General features: G+C 32.1%; 2 long non-coding RNA genes and 1 pseudogene across 2 annotated transcripts; all 3 read right to left on the bottom strand.

Annotated features, from left to right (window-relative positions):
* Positions 1 to 786: 786 nt before the first annotated feature.
* On the bottom strand, positions 787 to 15,787 carry LOC8264017 (annotated as a pseudogene).
* Positions 15,788 to 21,198, bottom strand: LOC107262542. Its single transcript, XR_001536417.3, has 4 exons — positions 17,634 to 21,198; positions 16,916 to 17,169; positions 16,697 to 16,831; positions 15,788 to 15,942 (listed from the first exon to the last, which is right to left on the bottom strand). It is a non-coding gene; the product is annotated as an uncharacterized LOC107262542 (long non-coding RNA).
* A 24-nt stretch (positions 21,199 to 21,222) lies between these two features.
* LOC107262137 lies at positions 21,223 to 22,263 on the bottom strand. Its single transcript, XR_001536027.2, has 3 exons — positions 21,497 to 22,263; positions 21,356 to 21,424; positions 21,223 to 21,271 (listed from the first exon to the last, which is right to left on the bottom strand). It is a non-coding gene; the product is annotated as an uncharacterized LOC107262137 (long non-coding RNA).
* Positions 22,264 to 25,211: the final 2,948 nt, after the last annotated feature.

A 25,211-nucleotide genomic window follows, 5' to 3' on the forward strand; every position in this document is an offset into this window, starting at 1 on the left:
TTATAATATTTAAATTTCTTCATTAGATTTTCTTGGCGGCCAATTGTGACAGCTTGGCCTAAAAAAACGGTCTGATTAGGGCGGGAAGTACAGCTTCAATTCATAACAACTCAAATTTAAAACTTCTCACAAACTCTTAATTTTAAAATGAATAGATTAAATTAACTTTTTATTATTTAGTTAATCTTATTTACTATTCTTTTAATTTTAATTTAAAATAACTTATTTTGAATTTCTTCTATAAATAAATAAATAACTGTTTAAAATATTTTTTAAATTCCTTAAAAATACTAATTTAATATTAAAATAAAAAAAATATTTTATTTTATAAAATTCTTTTAAAAGAATAAGTAATGCTGCACTTAATAAAAAGAAGAAAAAATAATTAAATTAATATCTATGTCATTAAGAATATAAATGATAACAATTCACCGATAAACAATCATATTATTAAAACCTCTCTGATCAACAATCAACACAACTGTGATACAGTAATTATTATTTAAAGCCTCCCTGATCAATCACGAATAGGAATTCCAACAAAGGTGATAGAGAGCAACAGTTTCCTCTTTGGTTCAATCTCACTCTGAATTTCCATAACTATTCCATCCTCTCGAATCCCCTCACTGTTGTGTAAGTGTTAAGCCTCAAATTGGTCCATTTTGATTTCCTTAATTTAGGTACATAATATTTTCCAATATAAGATATTCAGAATATTTATCAATCGTTCAATATTGAAATTTAAAATACTATAAAAGATTTTATCAATCATCAAATTTCACAAAATATCTAAAACTCCTCAATTTTTTATTTTACTAAAATCAGTCTTGAAAATTATCAAAACTTTAGAACATTTCATGACCTTTTCACTATTGATCCAATAGTGTACAACCAATATTTAACACATTTAACAGTTTGTTTTTCTCTCATCTTATGTACAATTTTCAGGCTCTCTATCGATGGTTCACCAATAAAACAATTTAAGAACTTGAACTCCAGTGGCATTCCATTCCTAAGGAATCAACCAATAAGGTCGCACTCAAGTATATGGAATGGTGATGACTGGACTACAAGAAGTGGGTTCATCAAAATAGACTGGACAAGAGCTTCATTCACTTTTTCCTTCAGCAACTTCGATGTGAGAGCCTGTGTGTGGTCTTCCAGTGGATCTTCTTGCAATGTAAAGTCCCCATCTGCAAGACCCATAGATTATAAATGGCTGAATGAGGGGCTTCATGTGAACAAGTCTTGAAAGGCTAAGGTGGATGCATAAAAATTACATGATATACTGCACAGACATCATGCGTTTTCCTCATGGCCTGCTCCCAGAATGTGCAGTTACTGCAATCACTTAGAGATGGCTGCCATCATAATTAACATTACAATAATATATAATAATATCCCTTGTACACCACTACTAATGTTCTTGTATGTAAGAGGAAAATTTGTGAAGGAGCCAAAGATAAGTTTAAGTTAAGGGGGGTTGAATGGAAAAAGAAAATCAAAAGTAAAGATTTAAATATTTCAAAATTGGAGGCCCAAAAAGAGGAAAAGAAATCTAAAATCTTTAATGAATTTTTATACATATGTACAGAAATATATATTTATATATTCTTAAAATATATATATATTTTTTAAAATATATTAGCTGCTATATATAAAAAATATTTTTTAATTATGAATACTAAATAAAAAATATAAAATAAAATCTAAATTAGCTGATTTATTAATGATGTATTATTTTAAAAATTAAATGATATTTTTTATATATATTACTAATATTTTTTTAGCTATTTAAGATGCTAACCATATAGAGACAGTATCAATATTATTATTATTTTTCTCTATTGAAAAACCACAAAATTAGAGCTTACTATGATCTACAGTTTTAAGAATTTAATTTATCGTATATTAGTCATAGGAGTGTAAATTAATATACAATAATTTGAGTTTGATTTACTTTTTAATTTTTTTAAATATATGCAAAGATTATATATTCGAATTTAATGTTATGCATAAGCTTCTTAAAATTTGAGTTGAATTTAAAAAAAATAAAAGTAGTCGAATTCAAAAGATAATTGTATTCTCCAACTGACTATAGTCGTAAACTTTTAATTTTGTCATAAAATAAAATATATATAATATTCTTGAATAATTCTTATTTATAATTAACAAAAATTACTAAATATTTTCTTTTCGTTTTTTATGTTTAAGAATATAATAGCTTCCAATTTTTTTCAATTAGAGATTGAAATCTTTTATTTAATTTTTACTAAAATGAGTAGTTTTAGCTAATTTCTTAGTAAATTTTGTTTTTCCAACTTGCTATTTTTTGTAATTTTTCTAAATTATTTACCTTATTTATAAATTGATGCAATAAAGACAAGAATTACAAATGATCCTTTAAGCTTTCAAGGAGGTCCAATGACAAGATCCAAGTCCAAAAGTATGCAAGAAGCTTTGTTGGGCTTAATTAAAGACATTTGGAGTGTTCAAACACAACAAGGCTCAGTCCAAGATTTAGGATTGCAAAAAGGATCCAAAATCATCAATTTAGTGCAATAAGTTTGGGCTGAACTCATAGGTCCAATAAGATTCATTTGAAGCCTTTTTTTTATTTTCATTTTATTAGGTTTTTTCTTAAGTTATGGTGTGATTAGTTGTCTTTTAGAGTTACAAAATAGAATTTTTGAATGATAATCTTTGTTTGCTCTTTGTGAGTGTTTTTGCTTAAGTTCTTGCATGCACTTTGAACTTATCAAACTATTTTTAGTTTGTGGCGTTCTCTAACCAAAATCTTGTGTTTGATTCTTAACTTATCAAATCATACTTGGTTTGTGGCGTTTGGAGTTGAATTCAAGTGCTAGTTTCATTGTTGGAACTAGTTTTTGTCCTAACTTCACTTGAGAAGATCCTTGGGTTTTGGAATCATCTTGATTGGAGGGTGTTTTCTTGCATTCCATATGTATCATAACTCATTAGTTATTGGGGTGTGTGGTTGCTAAGATGATGATTTCCTATCATTTGGTATCAGAGCTTGCTTCAAGTTGAGGTTTGCTTATCTTTGTGTTTTGTGTGTTATTAAAGTTTCTCATCTTCTTTATTTTTTTTTGTGCCAAATTCTTCTTGTTTCAATATTTTCCTTCTAAGTACTCATTCTTTTCAAAGTTTACACCTTTGTGCGCATAAAGTAAAACTTCGTTGTCCTTTGCTAAAAAAAAAAAAAAAAATTGTGTTGTTCATAATTTCTTTCGGTTGTGTTATTATCATTAAAAAAAGAATCACAAGATCAAAAAAAAAAAAGAAAGTTTGAGTAGCATAGAAATCATATTCTATTATTTTATTCTATTGCTTTCTTGTGTCTAGCTACTTTAAATTTGGCCCGACCTAACAACTTAATCTAGACCAACCTTTTTTTCTTTCTTCTTTTCACTCCATTGAATTGCCATAATCTGATTTGGTTTGTTTAGGTGATTAGTTCATCTAAGAACCTAAAGCAAAAGCAAGAGAGGTAAAAGGCAATAGTGGTGAGACTAGCATCGAGAAAAGCCAAAACTTTGAGTGAAACACGAGCGGTGTGACATTTTAATTGAGAGACACACGCGAGCGAGTGTTTTTTTTGTGAGGCTATACTAACTTGTTTTTCAAGTTTTTCGCACAATGTCAAAAGAACAAGTTTCAAGTAGTGTTGGAGCATCCATTGAGCAAACTTTGCAAGCAATGCAAAAAGAGTTTGAAAGAATGTATAGGCGAATGGATGATGTTGTTGAAAGTGTGAGAAGGCAAGGTGAAACTATTACAAGAATTCAAAACGAGCCTAGAAGAGAAAGGCAACTAGCCTTTGAACAAGAGGATTATGATGCCGAAGATGATTTGGAGGATGACCAAGCAACCATTTTTGGTGGAGATGACCATCCTAGGAGACACAATAGGAGATCAAGGCAAGATGGTGTAGATCGCAACCTAGGCAGCATCAAAATGAAAATTCCTTCCTTTCAAGGAAAGAATGATCCTGATGTCTACTTGGAATGGGAGCAAAAGGTGGAGATGATCTTCGAATGCCATAACTATTCGGAGGAGAAAAAGGTAAAACTTGCTGCCGTTGAGTTTTGTGATTACGCTAGTGTTTGGTGGCATCAATTGTATAGGGAAAGGAGACGAAATGGAGAAAGACCCGTAGGGTCATGGATGGAGATGAAACGCATCATGAGGAAGAGGTTTATTCCTAACTATTACTATAGAGATTTGCATCAACGATTGCAAACTCTAAGGCAAGGAACCATGAGTGTGGAGGAGTACCACAAAGAAATGGAAATGGCTATGATTAAAGCAAATATGGAGGAGGATAGAGAGGCTACCATGGCAAGATTCTTGAATGGTCTAAACAAGAATATTGCTGATCTTGTGGAGTTGCAACATTATGTGGAGCTTGAGGACATGGTGAATGTGGCCATGAAAATTGAAAGGCAACTCAAGCGAAAAGGTGCAAGTAAGTTTGATTCTAAACTTAATTCGAGTTCTAGTTCTTCTAATTGGAAATCGAATTGGAGTAAAAGGATGATAAATTTGCTAAGCCTAAAGTGGATGAGAATAAGAATAAAAATGAAATAGGCAAAAACAAAGTTGAGAATCAAGCTAATCAATCTAGAAGCTTGAAGTGTTTTAAGTGTCTTGGACATGGTCATTATGCACGTGATTGCCCTAATAAGAGGACCATGATTGTTAGAGATGGAATTGTTGAATCCGAAAGTGAAAATGAAAATGATGATGAGAATGATGACATGCCAACTTTAGAGGATGTTAGTGATGTTGAGTATGCTAAAGGGGATGTGTTAGTAGTACAACGCACACTTAGTTTGCAATGTAAACACGATGAACATCGAGAGCGAGCGTGAGAATTTGTTTCATACTCATTGTTTAATTGCTAATAAGTTGTGTAACATGATTGTTGATAGTGGAAGTTGTACTAATGTTGCTAGTACTTTGCTTGTGGAGAAATTGAAATTACCAACTACCAAACAACCAAGGCCTTACAAGTTGCAATGGTTGAATGATAGTGGTGTTGTGAAGGTAAATAAGCAAGTGCTAATTTCTTTTTCCATTGGGAGATATAAGGATGAGGTGCTTTGTGATGTAGTTCCCATGTATGCCGGACATGTTTTATTGGGAAGACCTTGGCAATATGATAGGCGTGTGATTTATGATGGGTTCAAGAATCGATATTCCTTAACTATTGATGGACAAAAGTTCAATCTTGGACCATTACCTCCCAAGGCCATTTTTGATGATCAAGTGAGAATTAAACAACAATATGAAGAGCTTGAATCTTCATATGGGGAATATCAGGGGAGGGAGCAAGAAATAGTGAAAAAGAAAAAGGTGAGGTAAGTGGTAAAAGTGAGTGTAATGGGAAACACAAGGTGAGAGAAAACAAGGGAGATGAGAGTGAAAGAAAGATGAATGTGTATGCAAAGCCAAGTGATGTGAGGAGAACACTAACCTTGAGGCAGCCCTTACTTGTACTCATGTACAAGGAAGTTTTGATGATTTCTAATGATCTTAATAAGGATTTGCCTTGTGTTGTTCTTGAGCTTTGCAGGAATATGAAGAGCTTTTTCCGAAGATGTGCCTAAAGGATTACCACCAATTCGAGGGAATTGAACATCAAATTGATTTCATTCCGGGTGCAAGCATACCTAATAGGCCAAAGCATATAGATGCAACCCGGAGGAGACAAAAGAAATCCAAAGGCAAGTGAGTGAGCTTATGGATAAGGGGTACGTAAGAGAAAGCATGAGTCCTTGTGCGGTTCCTGTAATTTTAGTGCCTAAGAAAGATAGTTCATGGAGAATGTGTGTTGATTGTCGTGCCGTCAACAAAATAACGGTAAAGTATCGCCATCCTATACCTATGCTAGATGACATGTTGGATGAATTGCACGGTGCTTGTGTGTTTTCTAAAGTGGATTTAAAATCTGGATATCATCAAATAAGAATGCGTGAGGGTGATGAATGGAAAACCGCTTTCAAAACTAAACATGGATTATATGAGTGGTTAGTCATGCCGTTTGGTTTAACTAATGCTCCAAGTACTTTTATGCGATTGATGAATCATGTTTTGCGCGCTTTCATTGGAAAGTTTGTAGTGGTTTATTTTGATGATATTCTTGTGTATAGCAAATCTTTAGATGAGCATGTAATACACTTAAAGCTGGTTTTTGATGTGTTAAGGCAAGAGACATTATATGCTAATCTTAAGAAATGCACTTTCTGCACTAATGAAATTACTTTTCTTGGATATATTGTTAATGACAAGAGAATTCATGTTGATCAAGAAAAAGTAAAAGTAATTAGAGAGTGGACAAAACCTACTAGTGTGCATGATGTTAGGAGTTTTCATGGTCTTGCTAGCTTTTATAGGAGATTCATTAAGGATTTCTCTACAATTCGCATCTTTAACCGAATGCATTAAAAAGAATGTGGGTTTCAAGTGGGGAAAAGAACAAGATGATGCTTTTAACTTGCTAAAAGAAAAACTTAGTTCAAGCACCTTTACTTGCTTTGCCCGACTTTGCTAAAACCTTTGAGGTTGAGTGTGATGCAAGTGGAATAGGTATTGGTGGAGTCTTGATGCAAGAAGGAAGACCAATTCGCGTTCTTTAGTGAGAAGCTAAGTGGAGCAAGTCTAAACTACCCAACTTATGACAAAGAGTTTTATGCTTTGGTAAGAGTTTTAGAGACATGGCAGCACTATCTTTGGTATAAGGAATTCATTATACACACCGACCATGAGTCTTTGAAATATCTCGAAAGGACAACGGAAGCTAAGCCGTAGGCATGCTAAATGGGTGGAATTTATTGAATCCTTTCCATACATCATCAAGTACAAACAAGGTAAAGAGAATGTTGTTGCCGATGCTCTATCTAGAAGGTATGCTCTAATTTCTACACTTGATGCAAAATTATTGGGTTTTGAGTTCATTAAGGAATTATATAATTCAGACCATGATTTTGCTAATGTATATGGGGCATGTGAGAGAGGGGGTTTGACAAGTTCTATAGACATGATGGTTTTCTTTTTAAAGAAAATAAGTTATGCGTGCCTCAATCTTCTTTAAGAGAGTTGCTTGTGAGGGAGGCACATGGTGGGGGTTTGATGGGGCACTTTGGTGTGAGAAAAACTTTAGATGTTTTAGAAAATCATTTCTTTTGGCCACAAATGAAAAGAGATGTTCAAAAAATATGTGAGAGATGCATCACTTGTAAACAAGCTAAATCTAAAGTGATGCCTCATGGGTTGTATACTCCACTTCCCATACCTAATGAACCTTGGGTAGACATTTCTATGGACTTTGTTCTAGGATTACCTAGGTCAAGGGGAGGGAAAGATTCTATTTTTGTTGTTGTTGACAGGTTTAGCAAAATGGCACATTTCATTCCATGCCACAAGACAGGATGATGCAACTCATATTGCGGGGTTATTCTTCAAAGAAATTGTAAGATTGCATGGGGTTCCAAGGACAATTGTCAGTGATAGAGATGTCAAGTTCCTTAGCCACTTTTGGAAGACACTTTGGAGCAAGATGGGAACAAAGCTTCTATTCTCAACAACTTGTCATCCACAAACGGATGGACAAACGGAGGTGGTTAATAGGACTCTCTCACAACTATTGAGGGCAATAATTCAAAGAAATTTGAAGAATTGGGAAGAATGTTTGCCACATGTTGAGTTTGCATACAATAGGAGTATTCATGGTACAACAAATTGTTCACCTTTTGAGATTGTATATGGGTTCAATCCATTAACTCCAATGGATTTATTGCCATTACCCATTGATAAGGCTAATTTTGAAGGCAAGCAAAAAGCTGAATTTGTTAAAAGCTTACATGAGAATGTGCGTACTCAAATAGAGAAAAGAAATCAACAATATCAAAAGCAACACAACAAGGGGAGAAAGAAAGTTGTATTTGAACCGGGTGACTGGGTTTGGGTACATTTGAGAAAGGAAAGATTTCCAAGCCAAAGGAAGTCTAAATTAATGCCAAGAGGGGATGGGCCATTCCAAGTTCTTGAAAGAATTAATGACAATGCCTATAAGATAGATTTGCCAAGTGAGTATGGCAATGTGAGTGCTTCTTTTAATGTTGCTGATCTTTCTTTATTTGATGTAGGTGATGAAGTTAACAATGAGGCTGATTCGAGGACGAATCCTTACGAGGAGAGAGGGAATGATGCAATAAAGACAAGAATTACAAATGATCCTTTAAGCTTTCAAGGAGGTCCAATGACAAGATCCAAGTCCAAAAGTATGCAAGAAGCTTTGTTGGGCTTAATTAAAGACATTTGGAGTGTTCAAACACAACAAGGCTCAGTCCAAGATTTAGGATTGCAAAAAGGATCCAAAATCATCAATTTAGTGCAATAAGTTTGGGCTGAACTCATAGGTCCAATAAGATTCATTTGAAGCCTTTTTTTTATTTTCATTTTATTAGGTTTTTTCTTAAGTTATGGTGTGATTAGTTGTCTTTTAAAGTTACAAAATAGAATTTTTGAATGATAATCTTTGTTTGCTCTTTGTGAGTGTTTTTGCTTAAGTTCTTGCATGCACTTTGAACTTATCAAACTATTTTTAGTTTGTGGCGTTCTCTAACCAAAATCTTGTGTTTGATTCTTAACTTATCAAATCATACTTGGTTTGTGGCGTTTGGAGTTGAATTCAAGTGCTAGTTTCATTGTTGGAACTAGTTTTTGTCCTAACTTCACTTGAGGAGATCCTTGGGTTTTGGAATCATCTTGATTGGAGGGTGTTTTCTTGCATTCCATATGTATCATAACTCATTAGTTATTGGGGTGTGTGGTTGCTAAGATGATGATTTCCTATCATAAATTTAATTTACTTTTACTTATTCTTATTTAAATAATAAAGGCAAAAAAAAAAAATTCCATATTACATGTTCCAACGTATGCTTTTTTCTTCTTTCCCTCACTCCTTGAATCAACCAAGTTAATATTATAATCTTCTAAAACCTATGGCTATATAATCCAAATCTTCATAATTTTACTCATAAACGTTAGATTGGTAGAATTTAAAGAAAGATAATTAAATCCTTATACTTCAATTTATCTCAATTTTACTCTCAATATTTTTAAAAAGTTCAGTTGTATCCAAATTACTAACACCATTCACTACTCTATTAACACTGAAACCCACTAAAATTTATACCCAGTAATAAAAAGACATTTACCCCTACATTATTTTACTAAATTAATAATGTAATACTAAAGATTAATAATAAATTAAAATTTTATATTATTTTCTATTTTTTTCTCTTTTATTATCCTAAACAATTTACTGTCAGTCACTACCATATCCCGATCATTAACACTTAGCCTCGTTAGTCTTTTTTGTGTGCGTCATTGATCTATCACCACCGAGTTATTGTTTCTCTTTTTTTTTTTTAATTCTTGCTTTTTATTTCTGTATAAAGATCTCTCCTCTTATATTTGCATAATTAATATACTATTCTCTATTCATCTTCTTCATAGACATCTGCATTCCTATCTTTATTCTCTATTTTTAATCCGACGATGACACCAAAATTATCACCTTTTTACTATTCGATACTCTAGAACAAAAATAAAGTTATAATATATATTATCTTGATTTTTAATTTTTAATGGGCTAAAGAAGGTCATAAAAGCACGTCATTAGTGGTCAAAATAAAAAATCCAAATTGGATATTGGTGGAGTTAGAAAGTCCTTCCGATGAAGTCTTTCTGCCTAAAATACCAAATGTCAACTGGTCTTTTGGTCTTTCACAAGAAGTAGAGAGCAAATATTTAAGCCTTGAAAGACCATTGTTGTTGAAGTTTTTGTTCAGGCACAACAAAAGTTGAGTTTAAGAAAGACTCTAGCTGCTCAAAACAATAACACAAAGGAAGAGGAAATCATCTTATCAAAATTTGAAATGATGGCAAGCAATTCCAAAAACCCAATAAGCACTTGACTTCAAATTTTAATTGTTGGGATAAAGTTGAGGATCACTCAAGTGAGGATAATGATTATAGGAGATGCTGACTTAAGCAATATTTTATTTTCGATTGGAACTCCCAGTAAAGTTTACGATTTTCCACAACCTTGCCATTTTGGAGATAACTCTAATATTTATCATATACCTATAATTTCTGGTTGAGTAGACAATGAATTTTTAGGCAAAAATATAATTTTAAGCTTTTGAATTTCAGTTTTATTCTATTGAGTCCTTCAAATTTTTATTTTATTTTTTGAGCCTTTATTTCTATTGTTTTTTTTTTATTGAAAACCTAATAGTCCTTGATCAAAGTATAAAAAAAAAATTCAACAGAATAAACAAGAGTCTTATGAAATGTGTAAAAGTCTTTAATAATACCTAAAATAAAAGTATAAAGATTTTGATAAAACAACTACATCTATTTTTCCATATCCAATTAAATATATTGGATTGGACTTATTAATAATATTAATATTTATAGATTTATATGGTACCGTATATCTATAGTACATTAGAATGACTCCTGTAAGAGAAAACAATAAAACCCAAAATATCTTATATATGGGCTTAGCATAAGAGGGTAATAAAATAAACAAAGGATTCTTTCACAAATACTCAAAAAGAAAAAGCTAAATATATCATTTATACTGTAAAAAAAATTTCTTTTAAATATACTATAAATTAGATATTTTATTTTAAAAGTACGTGGACAACATATCTATTTCATTTATAATTCTTTCAATACTTCTATTCTCATCTTCTCAAACAGCTTTTCCATTTTTCTCTTTACACGTTAGCCAAACACTAGACTCTTATCCTTTTTCTTCCATTTGCCTATTAATATTACTTTCTATAATGATTTTAAAATGAAAGTCAATCATTAAATGGAAAATAATCAGATCTGAAATTTTTATTTTTTTCATTAAAATATAGATCGAGTAACAACAATCTCAGTTTTTCTTTTTCAGGTAGATCTTTGATTGTTTTGATTAAAATTGAGTTTTAATTGATAAATCAATGTTATCTTAGGATGTTGGTAGTAGTTAAAGGGTTTTAAGTTGAAATTTGAAAATCAAAACTGAAAATTGCAGGGAAATATAAAATCCAGAGAAATGGTATATATTTTCTGCAAAAATGTAGAAAATGGTATGCTTTTAAATACAAATGGTATATAATATAAAAATTAGAATTATTTTGAAATATTTTATGAATCATTAATATTAAATTACAAATTAAATTTATATTATTGTTGAATTTATAAGAATATAATTTATTAACAGCTCAATGATTAATATAAAAAATTGGACACTATATCCTGAAAAGGCCTTATCTTCACTAATCATTTACCTGTTTCCATTAAATTCGGGAAGGACATGTACAAAAGTAGAGAAGAGAGGAAAGGAAAAAAAAAGGTTGTGCAGAGAATGGAGAACTGAGGGGCAGCAAAGATAGAATCAAAACGTCAAGAGCATTTGATTCAGGTAGTGAAGGACCTATCTGGTTGAAAGAAAAAAATAAAGGTAAAATTGGAGTGAAAAAGAACAGAGAAGATGGAGACAAAGAAAACAAATAAAAATTAGGAGAGAGAGATAGAGAAGAGACCTAGTTGTGTGATGTAGAATAATTATAGCAGCAACGTTTTATCTCCCTCATGTAGACAATTTGTATCTTATCTAAAGTAACATGGGCTTCTTTCTTTCTTGTAGTTGTTTTATTTTAATTTGGTATGCATGAGACCTTCGTAGATAAGGAAACAGTTAAAGAAAAGGGAAAAAACAGTGGCAGATAATTGGAAATTTTTTTATTTCAAAAAGAGAAGGTTAGTATGGAATAGGAGTATAAAGACAACATAATTATACGTACTAGCAAAGCATAAAAGGAGATAGTTGAGGTCCTTCCATGAAGAGTATGCTAAATAATAGTTTGTACATTCCAGCTGCTGTAGCATCTCCAAGCCGTTGAACTATTACATCTATGCACACCTGCAGCACCATAAAACCATGAAGTTTTGATACTCCAACTATTCCACCTAGCAGCAATACAACATAAGACACCTGATGAATCAGTGCACATATAAAGTATGTAGCATGATATGTCTTGGCATTAGTTAGAAAATAGAAGCACTATTCATCCATGCATAAAGGAGTTTCAAGACCGTCTGTGTGATGGGTTACAATTCCACAAATATATAAAATAGAATGAGGATAAAAATGGTGGGCGGGGAAAAGTACAGATGACACTGTTGCTGATTCACTTAAACGTGACATTCAGAACGGGAAAGGTTTGCAAACCTTTGCTTTATATTTATCTTCTTGTGAAACAACAGTAAACAGAAGTTCTCTTCCAGGCCTGGTCACCACATAAGTTAGCACCTGCAAAGTAAAGAAAAAAGGAACCGTGAGATCCCAGAGTGACCTTTAACTTTCTTGACCAACACAGTTTGCCTCTACTACTGGTAAAAATAAAAGGCCAATGAAGGAACAAAGAGAAATCAGCAATTGTGACAAACCTTCCTTAATGCCTCACAGATGGCAACAGCTACCCATGTTGGCCAAACAGCAACAACAATTAAATTTAGAAAGGCAACAACTGGAGTCAAGCATATAGCTGTAGTAACCCCAGCAATAGTAAGGATGCGCCCCTGTATGTGTTGTGATAAGTGGAATAAAGAGATGAACTATAATAATACGAATTAGCCCCTGGAAAACTAAGGAATAACGAAATTTATCCCATAGCTTTTCTTCTTCTTCTTCTTTTTTTTTTAAGCTGCCAGAGCATGATAGTAACTTCCACAATCTGGAATCAAGCTTCTAAAGTATTATGTCTCTTAAAACATCGTGATAAGATTAACTTTGATTCCCATATATGCATGCATAATTACTAGCACCAAGTGGGAATAATAATAAAAGGACATTATTTTCAAATAAGTGAACATTTTTTAGATCATTATTAAGCCTTATATAATAATTGCCTTCTGGTAAGCAGCCATTATTTTGAAAAAGAAAGTTTTCTTTCAAGTAGATATAACTAATGAAAACACATTGATTCCATTAACCACAACAGAAGCTATAAGGAAATTTAAGTTTTACTATGGCATCTATCACCGCCATGACCTCAAGGATACGACTCCAAATTTAAGGCTAAAAGTTGGTGTTTGTACTTTTCTTTCCAAAAGCGAATAATTAGTTAAAGACTCAAGACTGCACCATTAACAAAAATGACATGTCTTCTATTGTAAAGAACTCATTACACAATAGCATACCGTTAGAGTAAGTTGTCCAGCAAGGACAAAAACAGCAATGAAGCTATTTATCTGGGCAAACAATCTTCTTCTGCCAACCGAACTTGTAACAGTCATGGCAATTACAGTCATTTTCTACACTTGCAAAGATGAAGAGAGGGAAATCAACAGTTAGAGGACAAGCATTGTACATTATCCAAGCAAAAGCATGTAAATAAGATGCCACAACCAAAAGGGAGAAACCTGCCAAGGCCCCAAAGGCAACAAATCAAACTCGAATCAACTGAGTGTTGATTGCAACCAAAAGCAACGATTCCCAAATATGAATTTTAATTGTATTGGAGTCTGAGGATAGAAGTATGTTAATTGTAATACAACCGACATTATAGTTGGTATAACATTTTGTTTTGGGAAGCAACTATTTTCCATACCATTCCAATATGGGTAGTTTCTTACCCTTGCCCGCCAAGTGCCCTAAAATTTAGCGCATAAGAAACTAAGTAATAATATAACCTCTATAGTGAGCCCTTCTTAGCATTTTTCTCTCATTTTATCTCCCCTTATTTTCCTGGTGGACAAATGAATGGATTGTGAAGGAAAAACATAATCTCGGTAGTTCTCCATTCTTGTACAACTCATATTTCCTAGCTATTCAGTCAAACAAAAAGTTTATTTTACCTGAAAATAGAAGAATTATGAGACGACTGCACTCAGCCAGAGGAATAAGGCCACATACAATAAATAAGTTGAAGATTGTATAAGCCAAACTCCATCCAAGATGCTTGAAAGCTGAGGCTTCATTCTAGATGTAGGTGACTTTGGAGAAAGTATTTTCAAAGATGCTTTTGTTTTGTCATCAGTCTTACTTTGCTCATCGGGATCAACCTTTCTGTACCCATAAGCAAACAGTCATTCACAGAAATTAGGGTATACCAGCAAAAAAATGTAAAATTTCAGTTATGAAAATCGATTTACAAGTCCTCTTCAAAGAAGTTTCCTTGAAGAATAACACTCGGCCAATTGTACCAATCAATCTTACACAAAATAATATGAGAAGCACATTTATCATACATATCAAATTGACTAGTGCAAGAGTTCATAGATTGTCAAGACTGTCCAAATGCATTCTCCAAGACCAAAAGATAACTCTATGCTGGGAAACAAGAAAGACAGAGAGAAGAAAAATAAAAGGTATTAAATAGAACTACAGGGATTGAAATAAAATTCATGATCATTTCAACATATGTTGTTGAAAGGAAAGGCTTCAGATGCATCTTGGACTTGACCTACATGTGGACGGATAGACTATACAAGCCATGGCTCATTCATGTGTGCATGCATTGACATGTCTTCTATTATATAAATATGATACAATACACAATCTCATCTGCAGCTATCAAGATGCTTTTAGCAACTACTTGTAATTTGTTAATCTCAACAGTAGGTACTCATTCCAGAGCAAATCACATAAATGGATTAGTGCCTATGGCAACTCCTAACTATACAAATATTCAACTTATAGCAATTAACACATAGTACATGAAGCAAAGAAATACAAAAAGATAGATGACCTTATAGGAGATAATTCTTCAGGAAGTTCGGACATATCTTTCTTAATTCCTTTCGATGCTTGTACTGCAAGTTCCGTCAACAAAGCCGCAAATAAAAGTAGAACTGAAAAGAACCAGCCCATGGTTTAAAGCAACATAAGATAAATAAAAATGTGGAAACTTTACATCATATGATTGAAAAAGCTTACATACATGGCCTAACCAAGCCATTCCTGTGGCAAACACTGATCCAAAAAGCTGTCCAAGTGTAGCACCAGCACCTATGAACCCAAACAATCTTGAACCTGACTGAATGTGAAAACCAATGTTAAATGCAGATTAAGACAACCACAATTCTTTTTAAGATGCCATGTCAATCAGTTTGACTAACATCAATATTTAGATCCTCCTTTAGTTCGGTGGATATGGAAACTGTACCCTACACATTAAATTTAAACTCATAAATTAAAATAATCAAATTTCAGAGAATAATGAAGAAAAGTAGGAAAGAGGTATTAGAAAACCACAATCTCTCATCTTAGAAGTCATGCTATAGCACCTTGGTTCTGAATGTTGAAATTCCACCAGCTGAAGAATGCCATAAAACAAAGAATAGAACAAGTGATACACTAAAAAACCTGTGAATTAAAAGTAAACCCTGAAATTTTAAAAAGCACCTGTTACAAAGACTATATGTATAAGGACATTAATATATTTTTTTTAAAATAATAATTATAAACAGAAAAAAAAGGGAAACGAAAAAACTATTTCCACTAACAAATAAAAAAAAATTATTAGAAAATACGAGAATTGACTAAATGGAATTGCATTACTAAAATGTTAGAGATGCGAGCCTACATCACCCACCTTTTAGGGTTGGAGGTGCTAAGGCTTGTGCTTCGTGCACCTTGCACCCCAGGTGTGCCTTTAACAACTTCAGAATCACTTAAGGCACAGTACTGCATAAAAATATAATTTAATTAAAACTGTATATGCCGGAACTCATATCCTACTTTGAGAAGCAGCAAGGTTTGCGAGGCGAGGAGAAGCAAGATGGTTTTCTATGATGTAATCTAATAATGCACCAGTAGCACTTTGCCCACCCTCTATGGGGTCATCGCTGAATAAATCAAAAGAATAGAAGGCCTTTAGATTAAGTTCAACAATATATTATTGTGGACAGATTAAAGCCGACTTTTGATAAGAGTATGATAATATGTCTGCATGTGTGCTCATTTGGGTGTTAAAAGTCATTTAATTATAACAAAGTGATAGCCTGCCACAGAAGTGCACATGCTGTTTTTCAGTAAGCAAGATGATATTAAAAATTACAGATGTCACCTGACCAAAATGGTCCCCAAACCCCAGGAATGAACAGCTTACTCTGTAATACAGCCATATGACAAGTAGAAGTACCACAGACTAAAGTCATACGATAATATATTGCTTCCTCATCATACTCTAAAACTATTTATTTTGTGGAAGTCCTAATTGTACTGTTTTGGAATTCAAATTGAGTATTAGATTTTCATGGTCAATCTGGCCTGACAGATTGACCTATCTACATTGTTTTATTTAATCCTCCTTGTTCACAAGACCAATTGGAAATGAAGCTAGACTTAATGTCCTTGTGATTTGTAGAGAAGAGCCTCATAAATCTGTCATAGATGACAGTTTGTTGATTATGTATAAATAGTAGTTTGATTCTTCCATATTATAGTACTCAAAATATTGTTCAATAGTTCGAATAATGAAATGTCTGGAAGACAAGGATAAGTAATATAGGATCAAACATAGTTATTAAATGCGCATACTTAGGTGTATGTTTGAGAGACGTGACTTGCAAAATTAGGAGAGAGAGATAGAAAAGAGACCTAGTTGTGTGATGTAGAATAATTACAACAGCAACGTCTTATCCCCCTCATGTAGACAATTTGTATCTTATCTAAAGCAACATGGGCTTCTTTCTTTCTTGTAGTTGTTTTATTTTAATTTGCTATGCATGGGACCTTCATAGATGAGGAAATAGTTAAAGAAAAGGGAAAAAACAGTTTTAAACTAAAATGTTACAGACGCGAGCCTATATCACCCACCTTTTAGCGTTTGAGTTGCTAGGGCTTGTGCTTCGTGCACCTTGCACCCCAGGTGTGCCTTTAACAACTTCAGGAATCACTTAAGCCGCAGTACTACGTAAAGGTATAATTTAATTAAAACCGTATATGCCGGAACTGATATCCTACTTTGAGAAGCAGCATGGTTTGCGAGGCAAGGAGAAGCAAGATGGTTTTCTATGATGTAATCTAATAATGCACCAGTAGCATTTTGCCCACCCTCCATGGGGTCATCGCTGCATAAATCAAAAGAATAGAAGGCCTTTAAATTAAGTTCAGCAATATATTATTGTGGACAGATAAAAGCCGACTTTTGATAAGAGTATCATAATATGTCTGCACGTGTGCTCGTTTGGGTGTTAAAAGTCATTTAATTATAATAAGCTCATTGGTATTCCAAAGTGATAGCCTGCCACAAAATTGCACATGCTGTTTTTCAGTAAGCAAGATGATATTAAAAATTTACAGATGTTACTTGACCAAAATGGTCCCCAAACCCCAGAAATGAATGGCTTGCTCTACAATACAGCCATATGACAAGTAGAAGTACCACAGACTAAAGTCATATGATAATTTATTGCTTCCTTATCATACTCTATGAAGACGCTGTTTATAAGAAAGGAAATATTTTTTCTTTGTCACAAGACTTAACACATAATAAAGGTAAGGGATCCGTGTCTCATTTTAACTAAAATAATACCTTTAACATCAAAATCTGCATCAGGAAGAGGAACACTCTCCATGATCCCCACATCACCAGCATGAGCATCAATCAGTGAAGTCCCGACAAGAGTTCTAGCTTCAAGACCTAGTTCCTAAACATATAGGCAAATACTTGAAATAAACAATACAGAAATCTCCCATAGGCTTATGGTTGATAATAATAGATTCACTCTGCAAATGCGACTTGGTCCGTGGACCCCAACGAAGCACCATCTGAAATCAATGTGAATTCTTCAGTACAAAATGCCTTGCCTTCGCAGCTGCAAGAGTCAAACCAGAACCCAGAGGATGACAAGGGAAAGCTACACTTCATCCCGTTTGATGACAGGTTACAAAAAGAAGAGTAAAATATCAGTAAATTGCATAACTAAAATGATATGTTAAAAACCAACAACATTATGCTTTGCTTTTTTTTTTTAGATGCAGAACTATGTTTCAAATTGTATAACAAATAAACTTTATCAATGTGCATCATAAAAGAAGAAAGTGTTATAATCGGACAAATCATGGAGAGGAGGGTGTACTCTATTGCTGTGTTCATTCAACATAAGAATCTATAAGTGACACAACCTGGAAATTAGTCTTAACATAAGAATTTCTAAAAATACACTTTCCTTTATGTTGATGGCAAGTTTTAAATAAAGTATTATGAAATTGATATAAAAAATAGTGCAATAATAAAAGATCAAATCAGATTATATCAGACTAAATCAGGCGCCACTTCCAACTTAAACTAAGGGCTTAAATCCCATAAATTCTTGTATCAAAGCCTTTCAGATATTCATTGAATTAAGGGGTAATTGCAATTTTCCAATCTAGAAAGCAGTCCAAAGAAACAAGGAAGATTCCTAATTCTAGTTTAGAAAATTCTCTCTGGGTAGTCCCTATAAGAATGGCAATAAGTCAAGATCCGGCCGTTGGACAAAGTGCCCTTTTATACACATAAACTACATAGACGGGAAACAACAATACCCAAAAATCAACCCTTCATGTGTCATAGAATCTGGTGTATGAATTTTCAAATTTGACTGTCAAGAAAAGACTTAGAACAGAATTCAGGACTTAGCAAACAAATATTAAAATCAACCCTTAGCTACCAAACCAAAGCTCCCACCAGCGATGCATCAACAAATATATCACATGGCATCAAAAAAATAGATTTTCTCAAGCAATTAATCATCTAAAACTACTATTTACACACAATCAACAAACTGTCATTTATGACAGATTTATGAGGCTCTTCTCTACTAATCACAAGGACATTAAGTCTAGCTTCATTTCCAATTAGTCTTGCGAACAAGGAGGATTAAATAAAACAATGTAGATAGGTCAATCTGTCAGGCCAGATTGACCATGAAAATCTAATACTCAATTTGACTTCCAAAACAGCAGAATTAGGACTTCCACAAAATAAATAGTTTTAGAGGACGGATCAAAGTTTCTATAGGTTCATATTTTGCCTCATTTGGAGTTGTGGAACTCTAGATAATGCTCAAACAAGTCGACTGTCACACAGCGGACAGAAATCCAAAACTCCAATCAAGTTCACACTAAAAAAGGACCAACCTAAGGTTCACATAATTTGGCATAGCACCAATCTAACATCTCATGCCGTAATACAACAATTAAGCCATAAACACAAATCAAACACGATCAATAATCATCAGTTAAAGTAACCCAAAGCCCTTACTCACTTCATGCAACTAAATAAAATTAAAAAATAGTTACTGAATTATGCAGAGATGAGGTTGAAGTACTAACCTTAGAAATAAAAATGAAGAGAGTGAACAAAATAAGAAAATAAGGAAGTTATAATTAGCCAAAGAATCATCCTCAAACAATGTAATTCTTAGAGTTGATAGCTTCAAACTCATCATCAGTTCTCCAATTTAAACTCTAAACAGCCTTCAATATCCCTTGTGCCGACCCAATCCTTGTGTACTTCGAGCTTAATCTTCAAACATAGACCAAATTTAACAAGCATCAATTTCCAATCCAATCATAATATCACATATATGCCCAAAATTACTAAACCCAACTCAAGCCTGTCAACAAGAAGTTAGTATCTTAAGTAAGCTTAAAGCATAGCCAGGAGAGCTATGGAGTTGGATTTAATCAAAAAAGCCTTTACCATAGACATAAAAAGAGATAACCAAAGGAAGAGTATGGTGAATAGTAAAAGTTGTAGAGAATATGTATCAAGAAAAGAGAATTAGGACATAAATGGTTCCATTATTTGAAAACTAGGTTTACAATCATACACCTCGAAATATTTTAAACTGAGCTAACATACAAGTCTTAAAACATTTTCAAATGAGAAACTCGACTCAAAATCATATCAACATATTGTCAGAATAGCATGAAGCATCCACTCATCTGCGATACACAATAATTATTATTTAAAACCTCATTGAGCAATCACATACATTTCACGAAAAGCAGTCATATCATTATGCACTTGCAAGCACCACGGCTGAATCCTTACAGTTTATTGTGACGTCTCGAGTGCAATCTAACTCTTGTTCGAATGTCAAACATATAGAGAACTTTGGTCCATTGTGGATCTTGTTCGAACCATTCAAATACTTTGATAATTCTTAGCAAAATCTATTTTAGTATACTTTTTCATTTTCTCTTTGTTTTAAACTCGCATCATTGTGTTCGAGACTGACAACCAATATGCTACTTGATGTATTTGACATGTGAATTGATGATACATGAGTGAACACGTGCGACTCGGTACACATGCATACTACTGAAAGACCATTAGACACAAGGCTCAAGTTCAAAACTTAGAGAAAATGACAACGCCATTTTAAAAATAGTTTCAATCATCTTTTCAATGCTTACAATATGTTCAAAGCAATATAGATACATACTTTATTTATAGGTTCATTTCAAACTCTAATGGACCATAATTCTCTAAATATCGGACTTATCAAGGAATCTGATCCTCTTGGACGCCGAGACGTCCCCACTTTCGCTATCCAATTAGCCTCTTTGGATAGTGGCAACATTTTCTTTGATGATTAATTAGTATCAGAATGATACAAGCACAAAAAATCACATCAAATTCAATAAACAGGAAGCAACAATTGTTTAGAATAACAAAGCACTTCTAGACTAAAAGCAAGCAATTCATTATTATCACAAGCAGTTCATATAACATTTGAACAACTTATGAGGAAAATGAAATCATAGCACTTATCATTTTAAATATATAATCTCTCCCTCTATATATACAAAGACACACATTTATTCAAACACAATGGCCAATAAAAATCTGTTAAAGAATAAATAAACAATAAAAATGCAACCTAAAACCTCATTTTCCTTTTCCAATATTTAATTTAAATAAGAGCAGCGCTTCCTTTAGAAAAGAAGTTGAAATCTAAAATATATAAAATTAAAATTAAAATTAAAATAAAGTCAAACAATTGAATTGACAGAATTTTTGATATCACCTTAGGCACTGAATAAACAATTAGCATAAAGATACACAAGTTTCAAGCATTGACAGGAGGAAAAATGCATATCTTTATCTTCAATCACGCTCGAGCCATGCACCAATGCAGAACATAAGAGCAACGCTTCATCTAGAAAAGAAGCTGAAATCTGAAAAATTAAAATAAAAAAATCAACAAATTTAGTTGCAATTTAGTTGACAGAGTAATAATAAAAGATAATTTTGGGTATCACTTTAGACATGAGTTGTGTGATTAAATTGCACCTCTCCTTCATGTCGGCATTGCCACATGGTTTTATTTGCTAAATGAAGAAAGAGAAAACTCAAATATTAATTTTATATTTAGGAACTTTAGGACCGAGAAAGAATTGTACCATGAGAAGGATTACAGATGCGAGGAAGCGTTAGAGTCGTCATTATCAAATGAAGAAACGATGTCGCTGAACTGCATTAACATCAACAGTTCTCCAGGCTCTTATCATGGAGCTTTTGAACTACAATTTCTTCTTAATATTTATTTTTTCACGAAATTGAATGGAATAAAAGAAGAGTGCCTAATGTGTAACAAATGAAAAGGGCATTCTCCTGTATCTTTTTCAAGAATAACAAATGAAAAGCTCTAACAATTGGAAAAACAAACAAAAAGACAAAAATATATAATTTCATCTTGCCAATAGAAAGTCGAAATTAAAGAAATTGATCGCACATTAAACCTATTGAAGAATAAGCACTAGGAACTACGAAATGAGATGCTAGATTTAGAAAGCCTAGAGTTACTCTTTTCTTCTCTTCATTCTATGACTGCTACAGCAATGTCAAGTGGTTGAGAATAAACCCATTTCCCCAGTATGAACTATATTTTCATTTCAATCCACAGAAGAATCAGAAATCAAATAGCATCACAGAAACAAGGAACGGAAGAAAGACATTTTGATTAATACTGAAATTGAGGATTTCAGCCCTAGGAGAATCGCAGGATTCTGATGCAGTGGGTTTCACAGTTGGGTGAAAGGAAAAGGGAAAAGAAGGTTTTGGATGCTCTTCTGAAAATGGACGCTTAATATTACTCGTTCAACGGTAAAATCTTTTCTAATCAGGAATAATTAGGGATGTCCTTTTTCCTAATTAGGTTGCAGTGTATTTGTATTTATACTTTTATAAGTAATTTCGAAAATTGTAAAAAGATTTCTATATTAGTCGATGAAAAATTATCCCCACCTAAAGTGAGATTGCAAATAAAAATAAATAAAAAATACTTTATATTTAATTGGTAGGCATTTGTTCTTAAAATAGATCACATTCAACTGTAAAACTCATTTTTGACATAAAAATATCATTTTATGCATAATAAAATTATCTACTTTTCTTGTTTTCTCCAATAAAGAAAATAACTTTCTAGTTTGTCTTTAAATTCTCTTTTTATATTAAATTATTTATTTTATTTAATAAAATATTCATATTAATTTTATATTATTCTTTTAAAGTATTTTAGTTATTTCTATTTTTATATTGTCTTTTTGACATGATTCATAATATGAAATAATATTTATAATCGATTTTTTAAAATAAAATTATTATCTTTTCTTTATTTTAATAAAAATTATTTAATAACTTATTTTTTATTTTTATAATAGCTATGCTTAAAAATATTTAGAAATTATGAAAACGACTAATAAATAAGAACTTTGAAAAAAGTAATAGAAAAATTAAAGAGGAAAGTTTAATAAAATTAAAATAAAACTAAATTTGAGAAATATTTTATCTGGTGTTTGATTGATTTTATATGACTTGATGACTTGTTTTTTATTAGACCCAAACAATAATCTTTTTTTATTTAATTTGAAATTTTTTATAAATTGAGTCAATAATAAAGTTTATTATGGAAATTGACTTATTGTAGCATGAATTTTGGTGTATATGGCAAATAGGGCTTTTGCTACAATGATAGCAAGAAGAATGGTGTTAGGTTTAATGTGAATAATATGTAGATAAAGTAATTTTAGATTTGACTAGAGAGCAAAAAGGAAAAGAAAAATTAACAATGATTTGTTGATGTAATAGCTTCACCACAAATCGTGTAGTTGTTGTTTTTAAATGCTCATCCAAACGATATAATTTGGTGTAAATTTTTCAGAGTTGCATGTAATTTATCTTCATAAGAACGTGCACTCGTCTTAAAGAGATTTAAAATTGATTAATTTAATTATATTAATACTTTGATAGCATTTTTTTGAAATTTGAATTAATGCACACTTAGATTTGATTTTATATAATATTTAAATATCTTGTCGGCCAATTGTGACAGCCTACCCTAAAAAAACGGTCTGATTAGGGCGGGAAGTACAGCTTAAATTCACAACTCAAATTTAAAACTTTTCACAAACTCTTAATTTTAAAATGAATAGATTAAATTAACTTTTTATTATTTAGTTAATCCTATTTACTATTTTTCTAATTTTAATTTAAAATAACTTAATTTGTATTTCTTTTACAAATAAATAGATAACTATTTAAAATATTTCTTAAATTCCTTAAGAATACTAATTTAATATTAAAATAAAATATTTGTTTTTTTTTATGAAATTCTTTTAAAAGAATAAGTAATGCTGCACTTAATAAAAAAGGAGAAAAATAATTAAATTAATATCTATGTCATTAAAAATATAAACGACAACAATTCACCGATAAGCAATTATATTATTAAAGCCTCCCTGATCAACAATCCACACAACCGTGATACAATAATTATTATTTAAAACCTCCCTGATCAATCACTAATAGAAATTCCAGCAAAGGTGACAAAGAGCAACAGTTTCATCTTTGTTTAGAAATTATTAAAATGACTAATAAATAAGAACTTTGAAAAAGGTAATAGAAAATTAAAGAGGAAAGTTTAATATAATTAAAATAAAAATAAAATTTGAGAAATATTAATTTGTTCATATGCCTTTTCTTCCCTAAAGAAAGCAGAGTTCTCGAAGAGTTTCATATTAGAAATGGATCCAATTGAACTAGGAGCTTCTTCCTGTCATTCCAGAACCCAATAAGACTTTTTTGATCCATATCAACCGAAACCCTAACCTTCTTCATGTTAAAAATGAACTCGAAGGTGTAATAGTCTTCATCTTGATAAAAACCAACAAATAATTTTCTAGTAGTTCTCATATTTTTCAGGTTGATTTTGCTTAGGGGAAGGTTATGGAGAAACCTAGAACAGGCTCTTTAAGAAATACAGTTGATCGATAAACGTGTCAACCAGTCATTCCATAAAAACCCAAGAGAAAATTGAAAATAAACTAAGGAACAATACTTATTTCTTTTAATCTCTGAAAGAGTCAAACATGATAATGGAAGTATTTTAATTTCTTTTCTAAACTAAAAATTCCTTCTCTAACTTCTAGATTTTTTTGAGATGACTCTTCATCATCAACCCAGATACGTTACAAAAGAAAAAAAGTCTACAAACTAGAATCTTCTCCGAGTGAAACATCTGCAAATTAGGAGGTTGAAAAGGTCTTCTCTGAGCACTAAAGGTTCTTCATTCTCTGAATAATTGCACCACAACCACCCACCCTAAAGCTTCAGAACTACAATTTTAAAGGGGAAAAAGGAACTAAAAAGGCACTCTTGAAAAAAGAACCTAAAAGACAAATAGTAAATATACTCTCCACTCAGAAAAAAGAGACGAGAGACAGAGAGAGTAAATATATTTCATGCTCCCGGAGTTTAGTGAAAAAGACTTGCCATCTTAATCTTGTGCTTATTATTTTCCTTTTTCCCCCTCTTTTTTAACAATATTTAATTAATCATATAAACTTTTGCACCTTCTTAATAAAATAGTTTAGTGCTAATATTTTTGGTATTTTAGTTCTAGTATTTTATTAGGACTAATTTTTTTGTTAAAATAGTAAAATTTGAAATATGCACATGGCTAGTGTTTTTACCATTATAGGGAAATATATATTATTTCCATGTAATTTCAACAGTTAACTAATAAAAGAAGGGGTAAATTACACGCACAGTCCTTCATAGGGCTAGTGTCATTAAAGTTTATAAATCTTAATTTGTATCATTAAACCTCTTGGACTT

The sequence above is a fragment of the Ricinus communis genome, chromosome 9 (genome assembly GCF_019578655.1).
Source record: "Ricinus communis isolate WT05 ecotype wild-type chromosome 9, ASM1957865v1, whole genome shotgun sequence".
NCBI classification, from domain to species: domain Eukaryota; kingdom Viridiplantae; phylum Streptophyta; class Magnoliopsida; order Malpighiales; family Euphorbiaceae; genus Ricinus; species Ricinus communis.